Source organism: Sorex araneus, chromosome 4 (assembly GCF_027595985.1).
Source record: "Sorex araneus isolate mSorAra2 chromosome 4, mSorAra2.pri, whole genome shotgun sequence".
Classification (NCBI taxonomy): Eukaryota; Metazoa; Chordata; class Mammalia; order Eulipotyphla; family Soricidae; genus Sorex; species Sorex araneus.
Genome location: NC_073305.1, coordinates 137692900 through 137709254, shown reverse-complemented (window position 1 = coordinate 137709254; position 16355 = coordinate 137692900). Strand labels below are relative to the sequence as shown.

General features: G+C 44.7%; 1 protein-coding gene across 1 annotated transcript in view; it reads left to right on the top strand.

Annotated features, from left to right (window-relative positions):
* FYN (FYN proto-oncogene, Src family tyrosine kinase) overlaps nucleotides 1–16355 on the top strand; it is a 225139-nt gene that overhangs the window by 24134 nt on the left and 184650 nt on the right. The window contains exon 2 of the mRNA XM_055134239.1: nucleotides 8703–8751. The gene's annotated coding sequence lies outside the window, so the exon portion shown is untranslated. The remainder of the gene's footprint in view (nucleotides 1–8702; nucleotides 8752–16355) is intronic.

Sequence of the window (16355 nt, the reverse complement as noted above, 5' to 3'; positions counted from 1 at the left end):
TTTTTTTTAGACAACAAACAGAGGGGCCAGAGCGATAGTATATCGAGTAGGGTGTTTGCCTTGCACTCAACAGACCCAGGATCCATCCCTGGCAACCCATATTGTCCCCTGAGTCCGCCAGCAGTGACAGAAGAAAGTGAGCACAGAGGAAGGAGAAAGCCTTGAGCACCACCAGGTGTGGCCCAAAAATAATTGAAAAAATTCAACAATGAGAAAGTGCCTCCCAATTGCACTTAGAACTACTGCCCCTGCCTAGATTGTTCCAGCACTCCTGGGGGGCTCAGTATCACCCACTGGGGAAACACTGACTTATGCCATTCATGATTGGAAAGGGGCAGGAGAAGATAGGTTCTCATTATTCACTTTTCAGATGTAATCATATGTTAAGGAGAAAACTCTCCACTGAGCAATTTTCTCACCCACTGACAGACAAGAAAGGCAGAAGCTGAGAGTGTACTGTGGACATTACCAAACCCAATCTTGTCACATCTTAGTACAACTATTAATAATAGCACTTAGCTTAAAAATGAAACACGTGGAGAGATGCTTAACCTGTCAGACCACTGGTATGATAAGCTGCATCCAGCACTTTCATAGTCCAGCCAGGGAATAAGGCCACCCGAGTGGAGATCACATTTCTTCATCCGCTTTGCACCATTCTTTTTCTGCTAAACTGAGCTTGACTTCGTTGCTGTTCTGCCCCTTCCTCTGTTGGCTTTTCCACTTCCACTTTCCTCAAGAGCTGAGCGAGCGCTTTAAAATCTGGGTGAGATTTGGTTGCCGGGTGAAACCCTCAGTGTCTGCCCAATGCAGTAGAATAAGGCCCGTCTCCTCACCATGCCCAGCAGGTCTGTCGGGCTCCTATGCCTGTCCAGCTGGCCCTGCTGCATTCTGCACTTCTGTGGGGCACATACTTTAGCTGTCTTCACTGCCAGTGTTGGCACCTGAGAGCTGCTCAGTGCATCTTCTCAAAAGAATGAGTAGGGTTTACTTTGAGTTGATGAAAGAGAAACAGAGGGGATATGTTTATCCCTGTAGTAATGAAACTGAAGTCCCAGTCTGTGCCCTAAATATTCTATCTCTCATAATAGAGCTGGACAGGATGAGATCCTCTCCATTAGCAATGATGTTCAAGGCTTTTGTGGTGCCAATATTTCCCCCCACCCCATTCTCTCTTCCCCCCCTAGTCTTCTCTCTTCATGAGAAAGTAAGATTCTTATTGAGTTGATGTGGAGACTGGGGCATTTGATGGTGATAGAGACATACTTTAAAATCATGATTTTGAGATCTGGTTGTGTTCTAACACCACACTTTCTGTTGGATCTCTTTTTAAAACATGCTGCTGTTCAGTTTTATCATGAATGCCTTTCCAAAGACAGCAAATGGTTTTACACACTATGACATCGTTTCCATGGCAACGGATATATTTTAGCAAAGAGAGACTGATAGAAGTAGGCTAAAAAGGACAAATACAGGAATGGCACAGTGTGAAATGTGGGGCAGTATGTGTTGTAGTAAAGATTTTTTTTCCTGACTTCTTGTTTAGGAAAACCCGTATAACTAGATCTTGTCTTTTTAACTCTTACTAATAAAATTTTTTACTGCACCCCACGCTGTCTAGTATTCTGCTCACACCCTTCCTTTAGTTGGTGTTTGAATAGTTTTTTTGGTTTATTTACTTTAACTTAGTGGTCAGTCTGTGAGTTACACACATTTGTGCTTTCATCCATTGTGAAGTCCGTTCTCTTCATCCTGTGTTCTCTTTTGAAAGAAAACACTCCACTTCTCGGCTGCTGTTGAAGGCAGTGCTTCTGGAAAGGGTTGCCCACTCTATACTGTCTCCATAGCATTTAAGAAAATTCAAGCCCTTTCCCATCATGCATCACCCTGACATTTGACACTTGATCCAGTTGGTCATACCCTGGTCTTCGAAGACTAATGCAATATACCTCTTTTGTTCACTTGTATGCCTAAGTATATATTTGAAATAAGTACTATAAAACATCAAGCCTCATATAAAAGGACTTATATATAAGTCCTGGTTAAGAATTGTAAGATTACCGTGATTTGCATATGTGAATATAACTGGATTATTTATGTTATTATAACCCTCCCCCATCTTCTCAAACAAAACCCAAGTGGCAGGTAGATTACAGTCTATTTCCTACTTAAGAAAGAGAAACCGGGGGCTGGAGAGATGGTACAATGGCAGGACACTTGTCTAGCATGAGGCTATCCTGGGTTCAATCTCCAGCATCCCATATAGTCCACTGACCACTACCAGCAGTGATTCCTGAGTACAGAGCCTGGAGTAAATCTTGAGCATGACTGGGTGTGGCTAGAAACTGAAAGGAGTTCTCGGGGCTTACATATCCATAGAAGCTGCTAGTTGGATATTTCTCCAACACAAGAGGGGGAAAAGGCTGGATTTTACCTCCATTTATGTGTTTTGGGACCATGTGGCAGATTCTAAAATATCAAGCCAGCAATTTAAAATTAGGTAGTTTCATATAAAAAGTCTACGGAAAATAAAACAAAACTGGGTATTTGAATCAAATCTGATCTGTGTTCTCTTATGACAACAGCCTTCCCCAACCATTGTCATGATTGTCTTTTGGGATTAGGGCTGGGCTCTCTGGATCACCTGGACTCCATTGTAGCCGCCTTATTCTTTTATTTCACTGGGGGTGCTTCACACTCGGCCTTCTCTGCGCTCTCATCCTTCACACTATCTACAGAGCACACGACAAGCAGAGCCTGGAATGGAACTTGGTTTCCAAGTCAACTGCTTCCTCTCTGGCTGTGAACCTAAATTCTACGCTTTAGCGAGTCCTTCATCCCTACGTTAGTGGGGCAGGGCTCCACAGTGGTAGCACCTACACGTCACACTTGACTGATGCAGTGCACCTGATGCTGATGGTGTGTATTCACTGCATCTTGCATGTTCGGGGCGCCTCTCCCTCCTGCTTGCTGCCATCAGAAGTCAGTTGTCTGCTGTCAATTCAGTTACCTGCTGTCAATTTTGAGGAGCAAGATGGAGCTGCAGCAGCAGCAATTACCATTTCTGTGTCTCCGGCTAAGGTACATGGCCAGAAGGGAAGGCCCAACATCATAATGGTGCTCTGCATTACGGTTGCCTTTTCTATGAGGCAAATAGGCATTAATATAAACGAATGAGGAGACAGATGAATAAAGTGTATTCAAGATTGGCCACACCCTCTGATGCCCACCCAGTGTAGGGGTCCAAGGTCCCTACTGCCTTTATTGGCCCACTACCTGCCTAGACCTTTTCTTTCAGATTTCTCAGGGATCCTCTCTGTATTAGGAAACTGGATCTGACCTTGGGTTGGCTTTGACTTAACTTCCACCCCTGCCCTTGTTCCGGGTCCATCCCTGCTGTGGACACGAGGTTCCTCCCTGGCAGCAGTGCAGGAGGACTTTGCCTTTGCTGCTCTCTGGTACCTTTGTTGAAAGATTCACATGAGCGGGAGCATTGAGGCTTGTCTGGGGGCAGAATGAATGGTGGGAGGGAAATGCAGTTTTCCCTGGGGAGACAGAGGGTGCGCCCACAACGGAGGGCTTTGTCTCCACTGTCTTGTCTGTGGGGCTTGGCCCGGCTGTTCAGCACGGAGGAGATTGGGGGTGACCCTGAGTGTGGACGGGTCCCTCACACTGCCCTTCGTGTCTGTCCGCAGCTGGGGCGGATCGGGAAGCCCTTTGTGAGACACGGTCTGTTCCCGGGCTCGAGGCAGGGAGCCAGGGCCTGCCGCTCGGGCCTGAGAACATTGGGGAGCTTCTGTATGCTCTGTGTGAGTCTCTGCTTTCTTTGCGACCGTGGCAGAGTCTGGTCCTGCCTGGTCTTGTGTGTGTGTGTGTGTGTGTGTGTGTGTGTGTGTGTGTGTGTGTGTGTGCGTGCCTTAGAGCCTAAGTTCAGCATGGAGCCTAAGTATCAGACATGCTTGATGGGGAAGTGGCTCCCAAATGACTGTTCCGTCCTGTGTGACCACTGCCCTTACACCATGCACAGTTTCAAACATCGCCCTTTAGTTCTGATTCAATAGAGCTGCCATCGCTGGAGCAGAAAGAAGCCATTCAGAGGCGCCTACGTGAAGATGTGCCTTGTGCCGGGCAGATGGGTGTTTGGCAGATCAATGAATATTTTAAATCTCCTGCAGTGGTCAGAAGGGTTGAGCTTGGGGGAATAGAGACAGTTTTGTGGCAAGAGAAAGGCAGATCTTATTGCACCCTCCATCTTGCATCTCATGAAAGTCAGCAAACAAGGCTTTAAATTGTGATTTAAATTTTGGCGCTTGTCACGGCCCTGAAGTCGCCTTCATCACCCATGAGATCCGGTTCCAGTTTGAAAATTAGAGGATGCTCTGGGTCATGTGATGAGTGACAGCAGAATCTCCAGATGGCATCTTAGCTGTGTGAGTATGGCTAGAGAAACAGGGCTGTGTGGAATGGAAAAGTCAGTTCTGGCCATGTATATATTGGAGTGTGGTTGTATCTCTGATTTGTACCTATTCCGCTTCCCTGATGCAGGAGCCTGTAGAAAAGAGTGAGGATTGCTTGGCTGGAGAGCAAATTCATTCCCTTCATCTCTGTCAGTTCTGCATTAGTTACCCAGTCGTTCTACCCCTGGTCCTCATCAGCAGAGATGGCAATAGTCCATCCTCCCCTGAATCCCCCTGTCTCCTCTCTGTCATGTCCCTGCCCCATCCCTATCCCTGGTGGTGTGTTAGGCAGCCTGCTTAAGGCCAGCCACTCTTCAACTGTCATTTGTGCAGGAGACACAAAGAAACAGGTTTTGCATCAAATGCTGCAGAAATGCACGTGGTAGGGTCTTGAGTTCTAGACCTTGAGTAGGACCACAGGAAAACAGGAGTGGAAGGGACACTTTGTCCTGAAGGTCATCTGTTAGAGAAGATGGTACTTAGCCAGCAGAGCTGATGTGACTGGAACTTGCTTGGGGTATGTGTCTCTTTTCCTGGGATAGAGGGTGATTGGACATGGCCTGGCAAGTGCCAGAGTTGGCCCGGACTGGCAGTCCCACCATTCCCTGCCAGCCTGCTACTATCCTCCCACCCCTCTGCCCCCTGGCCACCAAGCCTTGGGCAATCTTGTGTCAGAGGCCCCTTGTCAGACTGTTCCTCTGCCTGTCTGGTCCTGTCAGTGGGAGAAGCCCCCAGACTCTAGGACACAGGAGCTTGGTGGAGGCTGGACAGATGGTGAGATCAAGAGAGCTCCAAGTTGAGGAGGGTTTTCAAGTTTCCAGTTGCGTTTTAAAATTTTTCTCTACAACTAAGACTCTTAAGTGTATTCTCCTAAAGATGGAGGATTCCATCTAATTTGCACTAGGAGTGAAGCATGGAGCGGGGAGGCTCAGGAGAAGCGGCCTTGTCCCCTGGCTTCCCTTTCTTCAGTTAGCTACACATTGGCAACATTTATGGATCAGCCTTTTCCACTAGGGAATCTGGGTCACTTCAGCCATGTTGCTCAGCAAGAACAGTCGCTGCCTCGTCAGGAAGAACAAGAGCATGGAAAATGCTCCTGTGCCCACGAGACCACAAGTGAATCCAAAAACAACTTGAGAAATATCAGTGTGATTGCCACTGCACAGCTAAGCCTGTGTAGACACATGGAGGAAAGGCACAGAAACTCATATGAAAACTCATATGAAAACTTGCCTATTCCCCAAATATAGATTTAGAATAAAGAGGAAGAAAGGAGAATAATAGGCCTTTTCTCTGTAATAACTTTAAAACGTATTGAAAAATCCTTTTAAAATTATGTTTTATTTTAAATTTTGTTTTGTTTTGTATTTTGGGCCACTGCGGTGCCCAGGGTTTACTCCTGGGACTGTCTGTGCTCAGGGATCATTTCTGATAGGGTTCAGGGGACCCTAAGTGGTGCCTGGGATTAAAACTGGGTTGACTGGGTGTAATGCAGGCTCCTTAAACCCTGTACCAGCTCTCTGACCCAGAATATATTTTTTTAATGTAACATTTCACTTAAACATTTAATAGCAAAAATTTATTCACAATTTTTTAGAAATATGGTTTTAAAGATATACTTGGTTCTGTGAACGAAAGCTACTCTCTGTTCTAGTGGGGGGTGGCCATGTAGATTTTTACCTTTAGGCAGTTCTGTTTCATACATCCCACCGGATCCTTCTCTGAAACAATGGAGCTGGTGTCTAAAAATATCTCGGGCCATGTGTGCTTGCTGGGAATCTTTGAAGTTAAAGCTGTGACATCCTTCTGGTTAATGGCTGCAGGATGATGCCTATATGTGCTGTCTTTGTAATTACCTCCTTCTGTTTAGGAAGCCTGAAGGAGGAAACAGTGGTGCCGGATATATGGTAGGCGAAGATTCCCAGTGTAGTACTGAGCCAGCAATTTCAGCTGGGTTTTCCGTTGGCCTTTGGGTCCCAGTTGCTAAAGAGCCATGGAGTGGAGGCTCCTTTGTGAGCCAGAGTTGAATCTTGGCTCCCTGCTCACAGTTATGCTGTGCAAAGAGACAAGATCCACTTCCTCACTCCTTCAGAGAAGGGTAACAGTGATTGTCCAAGTAGTTTTTTTTTTATGTTGGCAAAAGAAAATCACATATTTTCTCTGTAACATTCTTTTTCTAAAAATTATTTATTTATTTATTTTTAATTCTTTTATTAATTCACCATGTGAAAAGTTACAAAGCGTTCAGGTTAAAGTCTCAGTTATACAATGCTTAAACACCCATCCCTTTACCAGTGCACATATTCCACCACCAAGAATGACGATATACCTCCAAGTAGTTTTTTAGTGGGACTTGTTTTGTTTTTTTGTGTTGTGTGTGTGTGTGTGTGTGTGTGTGTGGACTTGCAAATAAATTCCACCCTGTAAGTTAAAATGACAGCCCTCGCAAACCTCTGTGGGATTGGAGCCAAATTTCCACTGTCAGTCTGTTCCTTTGGTGAAATCTTTGCAGTGCATTAAACTTCTCATTGCTGATGATTGGGAGGGAGGAGAGTTAAAAGTTCTAGTCAAATAGAAATGACCAGATCCCTGATGGTTCACCAACAGAAAAGGCAGGCACTGGTGGCTTCTTCTTGTTACTGTTACAGTGATAGCATGTCACTGAAGCAAGAGAGAGATGGGGTGATGTGGCCTGCTCAGGTAGAGTTGTGGTTGCTGATTTCAGCACATTTTCTCCTCACCGCCCCACGATGTTTTCTTGCATGTCTGTAGTAAGTTCATGATTTGAATGCCCATCTGCAGAAGACAATATATGTGTTTCTAATGCTCTTTGCCCAGGTCAAATTTTTCTTTTCTTCCTCTGAATCATTTTTGATTAAACAAAACAAACAATGTTACTGTTAATTATTCATTCTTTAACGCAGCTCAGAAAATTGCTCGTGTGTGTGTGTGTGTGTGTGTGTGTGTGTGTGTGTGTGTGTCTGTGTGTGTTTGACATGAGCCACCAGCCATTGGGGACTGGTGAGGGATGGTGACATTCCCAATTCAGACTGGCTTTGTTTGTGTAGGGGGTAGTTTCGATGGGGTATAGTAATTTATGGTGGAAATGTTCTAAACTGAAGACCAGAAAGGAAGATGCGAAGAATCATACTGAGAAAGAGTTTTCAGTTTTTACTAAGATAGGAAAAGTGTTTCTGCTTTCGTTTCAGATCCTTGAACCTTTCACTTTCTGCCCTAATATTACTATTGTCAACATAATTCCTTTCTACTGTTTTCGTTGTTCTCTTTTAGACAGCTTACTAAAACTAAAGCTTTGTTCAAACAGCTAAAATGGCAAATAATAAATGATGTGCCATAATATTTGCAGGTTTTAGGCAAAGTGCATGAGTAACTGGAAACCTGCCATCCTGATTTTGGTGCTTTGAAGATCTGTAGAGGGCATGAGTGCAAGCAGAATGGGCACTCAGCTTAGCCAGGGGGTGGGCACAAGGATCTAAGGTAATCCTGGAGCTGGAGTTTCATAGACAAGTTGGTGCAGGCTGGTGGGTTGGCAAGCATCCCAGAAAAGGGAACCCCAGCTGATGGGAAAAAGGGGCATCCCAGGAAGGCTCTTTTGACAGAGAAGCCCACCCACACACAGACAGGAAGTGGGGCAGGTAGTTGCTGGAGATTGGGGGAAGATTTAAACCAAGTGGAAATTTCAAGATCTTTGATACCTTATTTTGGAAGGGAGAGAGGGCAGTTTGGGTCAGACCCAGTGGCGCTCAGGGCTCACTCCTAACTCTGTGCTCAAAGGTTACACCTGACAATGCTCAGGGAACCTTATGCCGTTCAAGGTCATTGTGGGGGTGGTTAAACCATGGCTGGCTATGTGCAAAGCAAACTCCTTACCGCCTGTTCAATCTATCTGGCCCTAAATGCAGTATTTTTAAATTTGTCTCTACTGTGGATGACTTAAAAAACACTCTGAAGAAGGAGTGTATGTACGTGTGTGTGTGTGTGTGTGTGTGTGTGAGAGAGAGAGAGAGAGAGAGAGAGAGAGAGAGAGAGAGAGAAACAGAGAGAGAGATTTTCAGCAGCAGGTGTTTGTGGCATTGTAACTTCGCAACATTTGTGTGTTGGAGAAAACAAATCTTGTGGGCAAATTGATTGTGTGCAGCCAATGGAAATTTTATGATGGTGTTTCGTGGGTGCTAAGAGTGTTAAGTTCTCTTTTGATGCCTTTTTTTATTTTTTCCTTTACAGTTTTTTTTTGAAGAAGCAGAATGCTGATCTAGACGTGAAAAAGTAAAAAGTAAGTCAACAAGTTTTGCACCGAGTGCATGCACCTTGTAAACTATAAAGATTTTCCCACTGGGACATAGGGCTGGTCCAATATACATTTGGGATTGTGACTCTGAGGTGTGGAGGTTTTTAAGTTTTAAGTGTGGGATGGAGTTGGAACTGCTGCAAGAATAGCGAGCTGCCTTTTGCTGAGGTGAACCTGTTTCCCCCTACCCTATCCTAGTTGTAACACTCAGTTTTGATACTTGCTGGAACATATGTTTCAGCTGCAGGAGATGCCTCCTTACTCCAGAAATAGAATGAACAGCTGTCCTGTGGCTGATGAGCCCTGAGTGATGGTGAGGGGTAGGCACTCCATCTTCAGCTTGGTTAAGGCCAGTCCCTTTATTCTTCATTGTTCTTTCCATCCTCCCTCCGTGCCTACTGGGTTCCCCACCCTGGTTGTACTTTCCACTTGCAGCCACCGAGTAGCAGGTCATCCTGTCACCCTCTCTTAAACTGTTTTTGCTACTTGCTGGACTCGATAGAGATGAGAGTGAATGTGACTGATAAGTTTGCAGGCAGTGAGAGAGCTGTGCAAAGGGGGCTCTGGGTGCTCAGAGCAAGGACCGGGCTATCCAGAAAACCTGCTTGTTGGCAGGGGATGTGGGAAGGAACTATGCATTGTTTCTCTGCACAGCTTTGCTGAGTCTTCTCTTTTTTTCTCAAACGTTTCTCGTTTCTCTCTAGCTTCCTAGGAAGGGCTGGGCTTACCCAGGACTGCATAGCCACCAGTCACGTTGCTGTGGGGGTGATTTTGCTTTTCCCCAGTGGGCTTTAATTACATTCCTTGATTCAGGGGCTGATCACCTCACCTAAGAACAAATTAGGGCTGTTGTCTGATTTTGAATTTGTATACAAGAGAGGTTTTTCTCTCTCTGAACTAGACCTGTTCTGTATGCAGATGTCATAGAGAAGGTTCTCAGTTTGCAGTGGGTTGCTTCTTGATAAATCTCATGTAGTTTGAAATGCCTTTCACACAACTGAGCTGCCAAATTTCATCATGTTGCTGAGCCCCGCTTAGTACATCAGCTTGGACTTGGGCAGAGTCATCTAGCACAAAACCTATTACCAGGTGTTGATTATCTCGTGCAGATTATGGAACGCTAGTGTGAAAATGGAGCAATATAGTTGTGCAGTGTTGCAGCCCGATACAAAGGCTAAAATACAACTTTCCAGTGAGAATATTGCTTTTACACCATAGCGAAGTCAGACAGAGGTTGCACTGTCCTAAGTCAGGTCCGTTTTTCTTTTAATTTGAGGAAGTATTCTATCTGAAACATCGTTCCAGAGCAATTATGAGCAATTCCTGACCCTTGACCTCATGCAGTTCCCTAGCTTTGGCAGGACTGCTTATGATCTATTTTCAGTCAGGGCCATTTTAGCATATGCAAATCAAAGGGACTCTGGGAAATGAAGAGATTCCAGTCAGGGTAGGCATGGGGGAGCATTTTTAGAATCCCATGTACTTAGGTTTTTGCCACGGGGTTGACAAAGCTTCTTACTCTTGGGTATCTCCTGTGGCCTTCTTGGGGAACTAGCGCCTCTGGGTTCAGGGAGCCTTCCAAGGGCAATGGAGCATGAATCGGGAATGCCAGAAAGGTCCTAGAAATGCCTGTCGTTGCTCCAGGCTGCAGGCCGTGCCCTGCACAACTGTCAGAGAAGTGGAGGGCAACTTGTGCAGGAGGTGGGTTGGCTCACTTTATTGCCAGGACAACCTAATGCCAAGCATGCAGGAGGTCTCAATAAGTGGGGCAAAAAGCCTAAGTGGAACGAATTAAGTTCTGCCATTAACTTGCTGTAAGACCTAAAGCAAACCTTTTCTTTTCTTCAGATCTTCTCTTTTCTTTTCTCATCAACAAAGCAAACTCCTTTTTTTTCAGGACTACGCACAATTTTTCATGTTTTAAAAACACATCACTTGGGGCCAGAGAGATAGTGCAGTGGGTAGGGCATTTGCTTTGCACATGGCCATCCCAGGTTCAGTCCCTGGTACCACATATTGTCCTGCAAGCCCCACCAGGCATGATCCCTAAGCACAGAGTCTGGAGTAAGTCCTGCGCACCATGGTGTGGTCCAAGAAAAACCAAGCAATTGTACAGAAAAGGAAAAAGCTGTCGAAAGTATGAGGATTGCTCCTCCTGGTATGATCCTGGCAGCCATGAGGATCCAGTGAAAAAAGAGCAGATGTGACTGGCCTGTGGGAATTCAGAGTAGCAGAGCCTGTTGTGAGGTGGGAAATGCTTCTTTGAATTGCTTCTGAGGTTCTGCCTACACCTCTTAGTTGAATGGCTAATGACCTGAAAAATGCTGAATTCTACCTGTGGGTAGTTCTCCATTTTGAAAGCTCCACTCCAAAAGCTCCAATCCTCACATGCCCATCCCACAGAAGGCTGTTGGGTTCTGCAGTGTTGTCTCTTTTGTTCATGTGCTTGCCAAGAAGAATCCAGAATAGGGAATGCCTCTGTCAAGTAAGTGACTGGTATCCATTAGGCCAACCCAAGGGAAGAAAAATTACTGGGTTTCTGATTTTATTTTGTCAGAAGAACATTTTTATCAGCACAGAACTCAGTGTGGAAAAGTAGCCTTATTTTGATGTTGTCACAGTTGAAAGTAAAATGTAGTTATTCATTGTTATCTCCTCTCTGTTGGACTTCGGCTGCACCTTGAGTGACCTCTCTGCCTTCTGGGTAACTATGACACTCCTGCCAGGGAGCCAGGTCCCTTTCTCTGAGTTGGTCAATGCACCACAATCTTAGCAAAGATTTTAATAAGATTTGTCTGCATTCAGAGTCTTCTTTTTTTCCATATGGTATCTTACCTTGGATTTGATATGCGATTTGAGAGTATACATGTTGAAATATAAGTATTTCAAATAGTATATCAAAAAGCTTTATAAGAAATTTTATGAGTAAATAAGAAGAGAGCAGTATCATTTTCCAGAGATGCCTTCCTTGATCCCTTCCTTCTAAAATCTGGATGGGTTGCTCTCTACCGAATACTTCTCATTGTTAGTGTGCAGTTATCTGAACAGTCATGGTCCTCTCAAAATGTTGACTTCAGGCCTGAATGAGTGCAACATGGACAAATTAAGGGCTAATGAGAGACTTTGGCAGGTGGCAAAGTCCAAATGTCTTACTGTGTTCTGTAGAACCCCCTGTCTTCTCTGTCTGTGGATGTTATCTATGGAAATCCTGCTTGTTAGTAGCATTTTATAGAGGTTAGGCAGTCATTCCTTGTCTTTCTCAAAGTTTTAGGCAGACAAATGAATAGAAAAATTCTTAACAGTGAGATAATTTGGGTAAGCAAAAGAACATCTGAAGATACAATGTAGAGGAGCAGTCAGAGTACAGAACCTGACAACTGGCCTTCAGAACTGACCTTGGGGTAGCAGGATGAAGAGGAGGGTGTGGTAGATAGGAGAGATCTATAGGTAGAGAGAAGCTGACGTTCTGGTACTGGGTGTGGTACAACAACATCTGTATGAAAAAAAAAAAACTCCCTTCATTAATAGTATTGTAAATCACACTGTAATAAAAAAAATGGGGGAGGATAAAAAATTATAAAAATAAAAAATATATTCCTTCTCCAAATATCAGAACTTTTTTTTGGCTACAGAATCTTATGAAATTACTCTGGGATTGCTTCTGAGTATGGTTTCTGTAAATCATTGCCATGAATATATGAAGTGTATCTTCTAAAATTAAAACCTATATTCAATTGAATTTTAAAGAATATGTAATTAGGTTATAGCAGAAGAACAAAATGCACTTTTCTAAATAAAAATAAAATGATCAAGTTGAGTCATCCTGTTTAGGGATTTCAATCATGATTTAAATGAATTTAATTAAAGTAACATCTCTCTTTGCTTATAAGTGTCCTCCAAGGATTGAGAGGAAAAGTTTGGTTTTCACATATCCTTTCTGGTCCTTGTCTGGCACCATTAAAAGTATTTCAGAGGCTCCTGTCATTTCTGCAGTTCCCATGGGAAGCCAAGAATTCCTACATTGCTGTTCCCACTGTGTGCAGGGTACACACTGGCTCCGGGTCATAGATGAGGCCTCTCTCTCTACCAAACTGCCCTGGTTTGGGAGAAACAGAGGCCTCCTGATAGAAAAACTAACATTCAGAAAGAAAGGTAGAGGGACCAGGGATAGTACAGTGGGCAGGGCACTTACCTTACATCTCCAGCACCCCATAGGGTCTCCTGGGCACTATCAGCAGTGATTCCTGAGCACAGAGCCAGGAGTAAGGTCTGAACTCAGCTGGTTGTGCCCCCCTCCTGCCCCCACCCAAACCAAAAAGTAGAAGAATTGCTTTCTACTTTTGAATTGTTTTGTTCAGTGAAGTCTTTGACACGACACGTGTTTATCGGTAAATGTCAACTATGTGGAAGTTGCTCCATTTTTTAGTGTTTTTTGTTTTGTTTTTAAGAAGTCCCCAAAGAAAGGAGGAACATTGCCTAGATTCTCATGTGGAGTTAATAGTCTTGTGGGGGGAAAATCTGGTCTTAAACCAGGGACGGGTCAACATTTGCGACAACATCTGGACTCAGGTTTGAAAAACATATGTATGACTCCTCCGCAGCTGCCTGAGAGATTTGGAAAAATTTATTCATCCCAGATCTTTCTCCTTGGGGGGGAAAAGGATTTCCAGGGATTGTCAGCAGCCATGTCACAGAGTATCTTGGGGCAGAACGTGCGGGTCCCTGGGAAGGTGTGGGTTGTGTCCTCGGTGGGGGCATGGAGCCCCTGATGCAGTGAGGAGGTAGGGGAGAGAGTGAAGAGGAGGGAGGGAGGAACTGAGGCAGAGGTGCTGCCATCTGTAAAAGCCAGGGCTTCCTGACACAGGCAGGCTCACTGATTGGGCACTGGATGAGACACATCCCACCAGGAATAGGAGGACTGTCAGCCCCAGGTCCGAGGCAGTATCAAGTTAGCTTCCATATTTTTCCTGCCTCTTGCTCCAACTTCGCATGCCAGGGGCCTGGGGGCACTGCATGCGAACAACAATTTCTAGGGATGGCTTTCAGACCTGTCTACAGATGCTGGCTAGAGAGAAAGAGCCAGATCCTTAGGCTTTGTATCACAGAGTAAACATCAAGCCCTGCACAGCCTACTTTCCAGATGGTTGGGAATTAGGGATCAGGGAAATGGTATGGCTTGGAGTTTGGTGAGTATGAGTGAGTGTGTGTGTGTGTGTGTGTTTGTGTGTGTTTGTGTGTGTGTAAGGAAGACCTGGCTTAGAGTATAGTTTTAGACTGTAGAGCAAACATATTTTAGTCCTGGACCAAAAATAGTTGTAATGCATTCCCATAATAACTGACCAACTTTCTTTACATTAATCTCAAGATCGTAAACCTAAGTGCTGTCTTTCAAGAAAGAAAAACATGTCCTCTGCCAACTTGAATTTCCAAGATAAAGATCCTTCTTCCTAGACCTTATGAACTCAGGCAGATATTGACAACAGTTGGAAGAAATTGTCTTCATGACAGAAGTTATATTGTGGTTCAAAGAAAGAGATGAAAATGTCACACAAAGGCAGGTTTTTTCTGGATATAGATACAGAACAGTTCATTAACCCCTCAAATATTAATGAATACTTCTGGGCCAACTAATGATTTTTTTCTGTTTTGAGGAGGGGCTATACCGACAATGCTCAGGGGTTACTCCTGGCTCTAAACTCAGGAATTACTCCTGGTGGTATTTGGGGAAACTATATGGGATGACAGGGATCGAACCAGGGTCAGCTGTATGTAAGGCAAGCATCCAACCTGCTGTGCTGTTTACTGCTTTGACCGTGGGCCAGCTGATAATCAAGGTGGTCAAAGCCACATGTATTCAGTTGCTCAGTTTTCCATGTGAACAAAGAAGCATCTCAATGGAAGTGAAATGATTTGTATAAGGAATTGGATCTAGGAAGTGACTACAGTAGACCCTGGACTTGGGGCTGCCTTTTCTTTCCATGGTGGATGTCCTCTTGTCCTAAAGCTCCACAGAGCAAGAAATGAGTGAATCATCATCAGCCTTACGTAATTTAACTGGTGACTCCATATCCATGTTTTATTTTTTCATCACTGAGTTGAACAGGGCTTCCTCCTTTATTTGTGGCTTTATAAACAGTTGTGATGTTTTTGTCCAGGAGACATGAGAAATGTGAAAGGAACCAGGCCTTAAACCTGCCCTGGTCCTGCCAGGGGCCTGGGGGCACTGCATGCGAACAACAATTTCTAGGGATGGCTTTCTGCAAGGCGTGGGAGTCTGAGGAGGTCAGCGGGACACTCATTCTCTTTCCACACCAAGTTCCTGGGTTGGCAGAGATCATTTGATTGTATTCCTCATCTCAGCAGCATTCTTCATTCTATAAGGCGAGAGCTGTTGCCAGGAGAGAGTGGGGGAGAAAGTCTGCCCACATCACAATAGAGAAGCAAGACGTGCTCCCACCTACTCTTCCCCATTTGTTTCCACTTGGAGACTTCTCCTGGAGCCCTGAGATACTGCATAATTGGTTCCATTGCAGTGACCCGCTGAGTTGAGTTGGAATTATTTGCTTGTCTGCCTTGCATAGCCTCATTGTCTGCCTTGGTCATGTGCAGAAGAGTTATTATTAGTAAAATATGTATGAAGAATGACTTAAAGGATGCTTTTGTCACTGCCCCTACACACTCCTAAAAGCAGAGCTGCCCTTGTTCTGACACTGGCAGGAAGCATGGCTAGAAGAATGTATTAAAATTCAAGATCTTTGAGTCCAGAGAGATAGTGCAGTGGGTAGGGTACTTGCCTTGCACATGGCTGACCCATCACTCCTTATTGTCTCCTCAACCCAACAGGAGTGATCCCTGAGTTCAGAGCCAGTAATAAGCTCCGAGTAGCACTGGTCCAAAAGCAAAATAAAACAACTTCCCCCCTGGAAAAACCATAACTAAAAATATCAAGGCTTTTCCTTTAAATAAAAAAGGTACTGTCTACTTTTGAAAATGTTTTATTTCCTTCTTCACTTCCCTTGGCTACTGCTAGGGCCACACACAGACCTGGCGCTGGTGTTTGCACATTTTAGTTACATTGCTTAGGGAGCCATGCAGATTTGGTTGCAAGTGCTCCAACATTTGGCTAGGGTGTTCACTGGGGAATCACCCCTTGAATGGTGTTTGTATGTGTCCTGTCTGCAGGCCACACGCTTTGCATGGTCATGCACATTCTGGCTCTGATGCTCCCACAGTGCTCCCCAGGAGTCATACTTTTCTGGGGTTTGCACACCTTTTGTTGTGTGCACCAGGGATCACATCCTGTTCATTGAGGTGTTCGTGCCCTTGTGGTGCCGCTGGGCATCACTGGCACCCCATGGGATCACAGAGAGTAGAGCTGCAGAGCTCAAACAGCTGAGTTTCCAGAACCACATTTGTGGTGGCACTGGAGACTGAACTTGTGGCCTTTTGCTTGTGAGGTGGGCATTCTAAGCTTCTACGCATCCCATGGACCATCAAATTCACTTTTTCACCTATGAAAAAAAGCTTTACATTAGCAGAAAACCTTCTGTAGTACTTTCCTGTGGCTGCCATAATAAGTGACCACCAAC